Here is a 9,777-nt window from a genome sequence, read left to right as displayed (position 1 = left end):
TCGTGGGGTCCCCCATCACTTTGGCAAGTCCAAAAGGGTTCCACGGGGCAGCACTGGTCTAGGGCATAAGGCATGAGGACCTTGGGCTTAGTCCATTCACACGTAGCTGGAGAAAGTGAGGCAGTTTTCCCTGCTGTATGAGCAAGGGTTCGTCATTGTGTCCGCGCTTGTTCTCGTGCACGCGCAGTGCTTGGAAAGAGAGAGCGTCAACGAACTGCCCCGCACAACAGCCGGAGGCGCACCTGCCTCATCATCTTCCAGATCGTCAAGAACTTTCGCCGAGTGCCGCTCGCTAAACGCGCGCCACGCCCGACGCTTCTTCGCCGGTGTGCGCGATAACGGCGGTGACTGCTAACGTCCCGCGCGACTTGTGGCAAACCGGTTGCCCTCGCCGATCGAGCCCCCCACGCACCTCTCGCAACAGCAGCGCGGCGCGAGGAGCCGCCTCCGCACGCAGTCGTTCCTGGTGGCGGCGGCCGACGAGAAGGGCGGATGCTGCAGTAGTCAGCCGCCGACGCCTCTCTGTATGCGTCGCGCACCGCCGAGACAGCGACCACGACGACGACGACGACGAGCGCCGGCGCAGCGGCACCTCCGGGGAGCACCTGTTTCTGGCGCCCCAAAGTTCTGGCGCGCCGCTGAGGAACCCAGTGCTCCGACCACACGAACGGAAGGCCTTCTCAGGGAGTGCCCGCCGTGAGCGCTTCGAAGCCGGGTTTTCCTGTCCGTTCGGCTGGGGGAACGCCTGGCGAAGAAGTGGTGGAAAAGTGGCGCGCTTTGTGAGTGAACCCCCAGCCCTCCGCGGTGAGACACCCGTGGCCCGACAGGCAGCCGAGATTCTGGTTTTGGATTGACTGCGCTGCGGAGGAGGCAGTACGGCGCTACACCAGCCGCCTTCACACCGGTAGGTGCAAAACCCGCACATCTGATTTGGAGGTCTGTGATGGCGCGGGGTGTCTTATCAAAGGTAGGCTGTATAGTGCCCGAAAAAGGCAACGCACATGGGAGTTGCTCACGACTACCGCTAAAAGCATAGCAGTTGGTCTGCCTCTGTCTTCGTGCGGACGGTTCATCTTCTACCTGCCGTATACATCCTACCACCTCCTCAAACAGGTGGCTTTTCACCATACGTTCTCTTCTCTGGTTCACAACATCGAAACAAGAAAGTGAAACCTATAACATCTCTCCGCACAAATACCATATAATGGCTTGAACCAGATGGTCTGATCGAAGATGCGTTTTCAGCAACACTGCGGAAATAAACCTCTATCATCAGTGACACCGTGCACTTAGGTGAAATTTAAGTCACCAAGGTCCCCGTTTACAGAATCCGATCGGGTGCTTGACAGCGGCGATATTAGATGTCCGCGGTTGACATCTTGGCGCACGTACAGAAGCAGCAGCCATGATGAGGCATTCGAAGTGTTATTGTTGCTGGCTTCTCCACTAAGAATCGCTACTGCACGTTGAGGTATATATACTAGCCTCTACTGCAAACGTTAGTATCGTAGCCTGCTTATGCCGCTGCAGAACGGAGGCCTTTTCTAGTGGTTCCTATATCCTGCGCTTGCGAATCCACTCGTTGCCACCAGATCCGTTTGCCTTATTTTTCCACCGGGTTGCTGATCTCCTACTTCTAGTTCGATATCTCGATAGCCGCTCCGTTGCCATGGCGGTCCACCAGTTGTCGGTTCTTCGCCCCACATATGCGCAGCCCGACTCCAGTTCTTTCGCTTACTTTCAGCCTTGGCACGTCTTCTACTCGAGTTTGCCCCCTAATCCAAAGCGCTCGTTCCTTATCCCAGTGCGGTACTCCCGTCACTATTGCTCCTGTGGCTCCTTGGGAGAACATCAGCTTTGCCTTTTTTTTTTTTTGTATGGTGTTCCTGCGTGGTCGTACGCCTCGGTTGTACACATTCCGTTTTAGTGACGCAGGCAGCCTACTGCTCATTACTTCATAGTGCTGCGCGTCTCTAAGCATTTCTTTCAACTAGCTGATATTACTTGTACTCACACTTAAGCAATTATGCCTGTATTGTCGCTTGCCCATGCTTTGCACTGCAAGGGCCGGGGACCCGTCAAGCTGCGCCCGCAGCTTTTTTCCTCGGTCCTACCCACTCAAGCAGGGCAAAAAAAAAAAAATCTTGAAATTTATTCGTAATAAATTCGACAATTAAAATTTTGTATCGGTTTCAAATCGGTTTCAGTGCAGTTTTGTCTAGCTCTACCACTAAGCTTTCGTAGTACAGTCCTCCTGGAGCATTCCTTGCAGGTCTTTTGCGCTGAACAATACAGTGGGGTCTGCAAGTCTCAGGCTGGCCATATATACGTGAAAACAACGATGTTTACTTACGTATCGCCCAGTAGCATATGGCCGATATTTAAGTAAATTGTAAGTTTGTTACAGTTACACTTAACTTCACTTCACTTAACATCACTTCACTTTTGAATACAAAGGAGTCAATGTTGGCAAGCCTCGAGTGGCGTTATATAGAAAAAAAAAAAAACTCCTGCGGCCGTAGCGCGTTTCCACCATTTAGCAAAAAAGAGAGAGAGAATAGTCTATGATACTGGTGAGGTTAGCCTGGCCAAGGCGCCTAGCTTGCTACACATGATGTATGAAAAAAAAAAAAAGTTGATAAAAAATAATAGAAAGATCTAAACTGTCGATAAACTTCTCTTTGTATATTTGCGCTTAAATAGTAATTGTAGGTAGAATCCTTTGTTTTTGTTTTTTAACCCTTCTTCGGGCACACCGTGGACAATCCGCAAAAATTGCTCGTCGCCTAATACTGGATTACTAACGCATCGTGCTGAACGACTCCTACCGAAAATCATTCAATAAATTCGGCGTACTATAGCAATGGTGAACCGCCCCCCAGCTGAATAAAAAATTGAAACTTATTTTGTATGAAAGCATCAGCTCACCGTATGCAGTCACGGGTGTCCGGCTTTTAGGTTCAGCGAAGGGAGCGAGGGAAACGAAGGACATGAATTCGCATAACGTTAGGTATTTGTAAAAAAAAAAAAAAAAAGCGAATATTAGTCTCCGCAGTGATGCGGACAATGCCATCAAGGCTATTTACAGACTTTACCTCGGATGCGGGGGGGAGTGGACCTCCTACATTTGTTCCCCTCGTCAGGGAACAAAATGTAAAAGTTTGAATCGCTCCAAAGATTGCCACTTAAGAATAACAGCAATCGCAGTTTTAACGCAAACCCAAAACAATTGGGGCTAACAGGAAGAAAAACAGGCGAGACAGTGGCCACTCAGCTGCCTTTTTCTCGCACTGAACCTGTCACAAGAGCGCAGCCAGGCGGAGTGTTTCGGTGTCACAACACCCCTCGAAATTTTCTGAGGTATATCCCCCTCCTCCTTCTTTCGGCCTTTTTTTTTTTTGCCCATGCCATTTACAATCCGCATTGATATACTAGAATGTAAAAATAAAAATAAGAAGAGTGTTCGCGCATTGAGAACTAAGGTTCTTAGAAGTCCCGTATGCATCCGTATTTCGCGGCAGTTCTTACAGTCAACGAAACAACTAACAATTTCGCATTACTAAAGCAGAAGGATGAATATTGCTTCGGTGCAGGATCCCTTTCTTTTTCTTTTTTCTTCACCGCTGGCGTATAGCACTCCCCGAACCTCTGGCTACGCCACTGACCTGCAACGTATTCTCCATTCAACAAAGCAATGCGCTTCGTCCGGTCTTGTCGTCTTTCTTGTCCTTGTTTTTAATATTCAAAGTAAGTAAAAGTTCGTTAATTCGACGCCGGTGGGGTCGCGAAAAATTCTCAAATTTACTGATTGCAGAAATATCGAATGAACACAAAAAAACGCGACATTTTCCCCAGCATGACGTACCTTTACTTACCAAAGAAGTTTGTAATCTTTGTCTGTTTTTTCAGACGCATTTGACGCATTTGAGCGGCAACAATAGCTCTAACATCTAATAGCTGCCAGGTGCTCCGTGGTACACGCACCATGTGCTCACAAAAGTCCTCCAGCACGGACAAGGATCCTGCGGCTTCTTTTACCGTGCGTTTCAGTGGCTGGGGCAGGTGGTCACAGTCGTCACCTTCCCACGAATCGTCGTTGTCGGCGCCTACCATAGAGTTTCATACTAATATATACTAGAGGGAAATCTGGCGCTGCATTCGCGTGCCGCCGTGGGCGGCGCCATTGCAGCTAGCGACGTTCCTCGCCTCCTTGGCTTGGTTAGCCACATGGCTTCTTTTTCGTCTTGAAGCCAAAAGGGGTAACATTGTTTTTCTGTTCATCTTCCATTAAGCTTCTAAATAATCCCTGGCAAATTAATCTTTATGGAGCTTTTATTTTTTAATAACAGAACAAATTCGATAAATTTTCTGCAGTAATATTGTTGCATTTTTGCAGCCAAAGCAAACTTTTCAGCCTGTTCGTGAGCCATGCCAAGGACAAGTGGAACGTGCCTGCCCGGTACATGACGGCACGCTCGCCGAAGCGCGGCTCCCCTAGACGGTGGCGCCACATTTCCCTCTAGTGTATATTAGTATGAAACTCTATGGCGCCTACCACGTTCTGAATTATTTTGCGGTCAGCTGCATGGATGGATGGTAGGGGCTTAACCCTTTGTATCGGGCGGCAGCTTGCGCCCCTTAGTCTATACATCTACCCGTTTTGGGTGATGCCGATTACCATGCGGTTGGCCTATGCAGTATTTCTTTTTTTCTTTTTCAGCTGTACAGTAGCGTTTCTCTCGGCAGTTTTTTTTTTCTTTTTTGCTCTATGCGCATCGACTGGGCGACCTCGCATGCTGCGACGCTAGGTCGAATTAACGGATGCGCGCTAAAATTTTGCCGAATTAACGAGAGTTCCGCTCCATAGACTCCTGTATATAATTGTAGGGACCACGCACGCAGGTCCAATTAACCGATTTTCCGAATTAATGGGGGTCGAGATAATGAGCTTCCATTGTATAGGCGCTTTCCACTCCAGCTATCTAACGTCCCGTTTGTGCGATTGTGTGTGCGTGTATGTGTTCGTGCGTGTGTACGTGCGTGCGTGTGCGCGTGTGGGTTAGTGAGTGAGTGAGAAGAGAGTAAGCGGGTGAAAACAATGGCCTTGGCGGCGGGGAATGGAGTTATCAAAGGGATTCTTTCCGCTGAAACACGAATGTGTGTTGTCTTTCTGGCCCCTTTAAGAGTACTCATCGTAAGCTCTTTCTCACTACTGAGGAGTCCACTCGAATCTATACTTTGCACCGAAATGAGTTCTGGATCGGTATCGTGTTTTTCTTCGCGCGGCTCGCCTTTTTCGGGTCGCCGGCGTCACCCAGCTTCTGCGAAGGTCAGGCGAAATGCAAGGTTGATTTTGTAGGTGGTTGCAGATGCTGTCGAAACATATACTTTCCCCCGTGTCGTTCGCCGCAGCGCTTGCGAAAACACCGGGGCGGCGGTGATACGAGGATCATCCCACGCGGTTCTGGAACGTTGCGGTAGCGGGGACGTCTCATCCGGCCCACTTCAGAGCAATGGCTGTTCAAGAAAGAGAAAGCCTTCTTTGTGCAAAACTACCAAAAGAAAAAAAAAAGAACCACATGGTCTCTCGAACCCCTCGACCCGTCTCGTCCTTGAAACTTTATATGACAATTTTGATGAATATTTGACTGCAAGGCACTTTGTTCTAAAAAGTATCCACATCTAGGTCGGCAAAAGAGTTATAAAAAGCCTAATGCACAGAAAAAGGCGGGGGTGTAATGGCTGGAAGAATTCACGTTCCGCGCCCCGTCAACAGAAAAAACCGTGGCGGGAACACAAAAAGAGCGCGCACCCCTGGTGCCCTTAAAGTGCGGCGTCCAGAAAACTGCTACATCGTGTTCGCATCTTTTTTTCTCCGCTCTCGTTTCTTCGTCTCCATTGTTTACCGGACTGCAGACCAATCCGAACTCCGCACGAAGCTTCGGATCTGTACTATGGTAGCCTTCATGAAACCTGTAGGACCGACGCGCGATCTTTATGGAGAGGAACCCATAACGCCTTTGCCTTCAAAGCATGTGAAAAAACTTGAAGCGCCCCGAAAAGTTTTTAGGGGGGCACATCACACACTTGCTATAAGAAAAAAAAAAGTGTGTTCGAGACTCTGCATTGAAGGCAGGACTCTCGCGAAAGCCTTCTAGTCCCGTGGTTGTCGCTTGGCGCTGGGAAACCGCGAGACCTGCGGATAGAACTGCACGTACGGATGCGAGAACATCGCTCCGTATGATGCGTAACCAGATCAGGCTGCTGTCGGCTGACATAAATTGAATATCATTTTATAACAGCCGTGAGGGATAAATGGGTTGTTTTAACGCAACTCAGAAGGGAAAAAATTCGGGCGTGTTGGTTCATAGTTTTCACATAGTATATATAGCTCAAAAAAAAAAAAAAAAAAAGACCAAGGGCTTGTGCCCCGTCTTTGCCTATTACTTTGTCCTTTCCGCGCTATGTATACTGTGCGTAAACAGAATACGACGATGTGTGAAACAAAAACCCGTTTTCCATGACACGGCTCACTCATTTTTATTGTAATAACGATAGCTTTTAGGTGAAGTGAACAAGTCATTCTATCGGTCAAATGTGAGGAATGTCGACCGGCAGATAACGCAAGGGCCTTCACTCTACCGAGAATAGATGTCATAAAAACGAATGGCAGCCCAGTAAGAAAGCGCTCGACGAACAAATTAGCGGCTTTAAATTCATTTAGAACATTTTGAGCGTCGCCGTCATAGTCCACAATGCTTGTGTTTACTTCGCGTTATTTTTCGTCTTTAAGTTTTAGTTGACCAGAGAGAGAGAGAGAGAGAGAGAGAGAGAGAGAACAACTTTATTTAGCCAAGCAAAATTGCGGCGACTACGTGCCGGATGGGGTGGTCCCCTCTTTATGGGACCCCTATGCTTCCGCGGCTGCCTGGCCCCTGGAGATCAGGACGAGCTGGTCTTCCAAGGCGGGGCTGGTAAGCAAGGTCTCCCATCGCTCGTTAAGGGGTGTGGGAAGGGTGGTGGAGGGTTGGGTAAGGGGTGGGGGGATGGTCTCGGTGAAATCGCACTCTCCGATGAGAAATACAAAATAGTAACGGCGGAAGCCCGAGGAAACGCGTAAACAGCGGAGAAATGGGAATCAAATGAAACGTAAGCCGCTGCAGTGGCATTGGGGGGGTCTAGAAAGAGCGAAACAAGCCCTAACCAATTCGGCACGTGGAGTCGCCGAGCATGGGCAGGTGGCTATCTATAAAGACGGTCGTGGTGCTTGTAGTACTATTTCTGCGCAAATATAACGACAGCAGTGTCAAAGCTTGCCTTAATGCGTCCTGAAACAAATTAGGGGTCGATGGTCATCCCCTGTAACGGCCGCAAGTGCACGTGGCTTGGAAGTTACGCCTCCCGGATAATGCGTACAGTCCGAGTACGCGTAACGGACCCTGTGCACTGACCCTGTTTTAATGAACGACCCACTGCTGTGACTCCTGATTCATACATCGGCGGGGCAACCGGTGGTCCTCAGGCGGCAGAGTTTTCTGTCGCTGGCACCGCTCAAAGCTGTCAGCGAAATCAGCGGTACCTGCTGCGTGAGTGACGCGCCTGTCGTTACTCCCTGGTTCAAAAGCCAGCATGCATGAAATGGCAGGGAGGGAATGAGAAGAGAGCCAACGAAAAGCAAAAAGAAACAAATAAATTACACAGACCGACGGCGTCTTTTTTTCCCAACTCTTTTCACCCGGCCATTCTTTTTGTCCGCGAAGCGGTTTTCCCGAGACGCCCTGCCCCTGTTTTGAATGCGCAAGGCCGCGTGGCGACAGACGACCAGGTACGGGTAAAGAGCTGCGCGCTCTGCAGGCGACCGCTACGATGGCCGCGTGGCTGCGCTGCAAATGTCGAAGCGGTCGGTGTGCGTCCGCGTTGGTCACACACACTCCACCGCGGCTTTTATTTGCTCCGTGAAATAGGGAAGGGTCCGGATTTGCCATCTCCTGAGGCAATGACTCTGCGGCTTCTTTCCGAAAAAGCGTATAGCCATTGCGCGGATGGGAACAAGCCATGAGAAACACCGAGGAACTTCACTAGCTTGCTGCGTGCCTCGACACGCAGGGTTGAAAAACGGGTAAAACCTGGTGGAAGTGTTCGGCTGCTTTTGGAGTTCCCCGGAGGGTTACGCGAGGGAACCCCCCCGGGAACTCCAAATGGATTGGATTGGATTCTAATTGGAGCACGGGTGTGTAGAGAAGTGGGTCTGCACATTCGCCGGTCTGCGCAATCCAGAGGAGTGACGTCATAGCCGCGGCAGAAGCACTGGCACCGGCGCGTGCTCAGCTGTGCGCCTCGGTTGCGCAGTAGCCAAGTCTGACGCTGCGCAGGAGCCGCTTGATAGCCGTTTCGCGTGGCTTCTGAGAACCGTGCTGCGCATGCGCGACGAGCACTGACTGGACTGGACTGGACTGGACTGGACTGGACTGGATTGGACCGGACTGGATTGGACCGGACTGGATTGGACTAGACTGGACTGGATTGGGTTGGATTGGATTGTAAATCGTTTATGCAGCACTAAGCACGATAATCAGCTATTCTAGACAACCAGGGAACTAAGAATAACCAGCTGAACCTTAGCTCACGCTACGCATATCCTGGCATAGCCGAGCTAAGCCACTGCTAAACCACTGCCGAGCTAAGCCACTGCTAATACGCGGTTCGGATCAGCCCAGTACCAGATCCGCAGTCGGTTTCATTGCACTGGCCCCGACTACTGGTACACGGATGTGACCATTTGCAGTCATGCAAGTGGCTGCGCAGTAATTAGTATGGGTGGGAGGGCGTAGCTGTTTGAGAAAGCGAAAACTGCGGTCCCGGTTTGAGCACCATGATTCTCACGAAGGTGTCGCCGGGCAACCTAATGGGCCTCAGAAACCGCAGTTAGTTCCGCTTGTTTTCTCTTTCACCCGTCTCTTTCTCTCTAACTCGGTCGTTATTTTGACATTGACGTTCACTCAGTAGCTGAGGTCACTAGCGACACAGCGTCAGAAAAAAGTGAGTGAGTGAGTGCTTCGGAAAACGCCACGTGCTTGTGCCTTTCTCGTACACGTTGCGAGGAGCAGAATTTTGGCCGGTATAAAGAGGCAAACATATTGCAATTTTTCACTGTCGATTTGCCGTTCACTGGCACTACGTAGGAAACGTGCATGCAAGAACGAGAGAGAGACACCGAAAGTGACCACGATCCGAACAAAAACAGGGGGGTGGGGAAAGCGGTTTTGTTGAAAAGAGATGTGCATCGTTGGCCCAGCCATGTCCTTGGTCAGAGGTTGAGCCATTGCGCTGGCGCGCTGTAGCAGCACGTGGTTGACACCGGGATTGCCACATTAATTTCCTGTGTGATCTTTTTCTTCCGCACCTGCCCTGCTCCGCGTCCATTCAGCTTCTCGCGCGCGGTCAGCTCAGGGGGCGACCACGTCGCGCACGGTAACGATAGCAGCCTCGCCTTGAAGGTCTCCGAAGAGGCGGTGGGCGCGGCGGCGGCACTCGCGTGGGTTGCGCGGCTGCTGTCGTTATGCTCGCGCACGATCGCCTAAAAAGGCCGGACGTGTCGCTGCCGGAAAATTCTCCCGGTGCCGGGTCGCTGCTGTACGTGGCCGGGTCCACAGCGAGTCAATTTTCTTCGATTTACCCTTTAGGACATCTATGCTCACGTACCGGTTCACTCCGGCCGCATGAACAGCGCGCTTTCAAAGCTGCCTACTGCTTCGAAATACATCTCACTAGGCAAAA

At 50.5% G+C, this 9,777-nt stretch overlaps 1 protein-coding gene across 1 annotated transcript in view; it reads left to right on the top strand.

Moving 5' to 3' along the window:
• Positions 1 to 446: 446 nt before the first annotated feature.
• Positions 447 to 9,777, top strand: part of Chas (chascon) — an 81,944-nt gene continuing 72,613 nt past the window's right edge. The window contains exon 1 of the mRNA XM_077675787.1: positions 447 to 904. The gene's annotated coding sequence lies outside the window, so the exon portion shown is untranslated. The remainder of the gene's footprint in view (positions 905 to 9,777) is intronic.

This window comes from Haemaphysalis longicornis, unplaced genomic scaffold (assembly GCF_048455015.1).
Source record: "Haemaphysalis longicornis isolate Haplotype H1 unplaced genomic scaffold, Haemaphysalis longicornis Haplotype H1 scaffold_7, whole genome shotgun sequence".
In the NCBI taxonomy this organism is placed as follows: domain Eukaryota; kingdom Metazoa; phylum Arthropoda; class Arachnida; order Ixodida; family Ixodidae; genus Haemaphysalis; species Haemaphysalis longicornis.
This window is presented reverse-complemented; position numbering and strand designations above follow the sequence as displayed.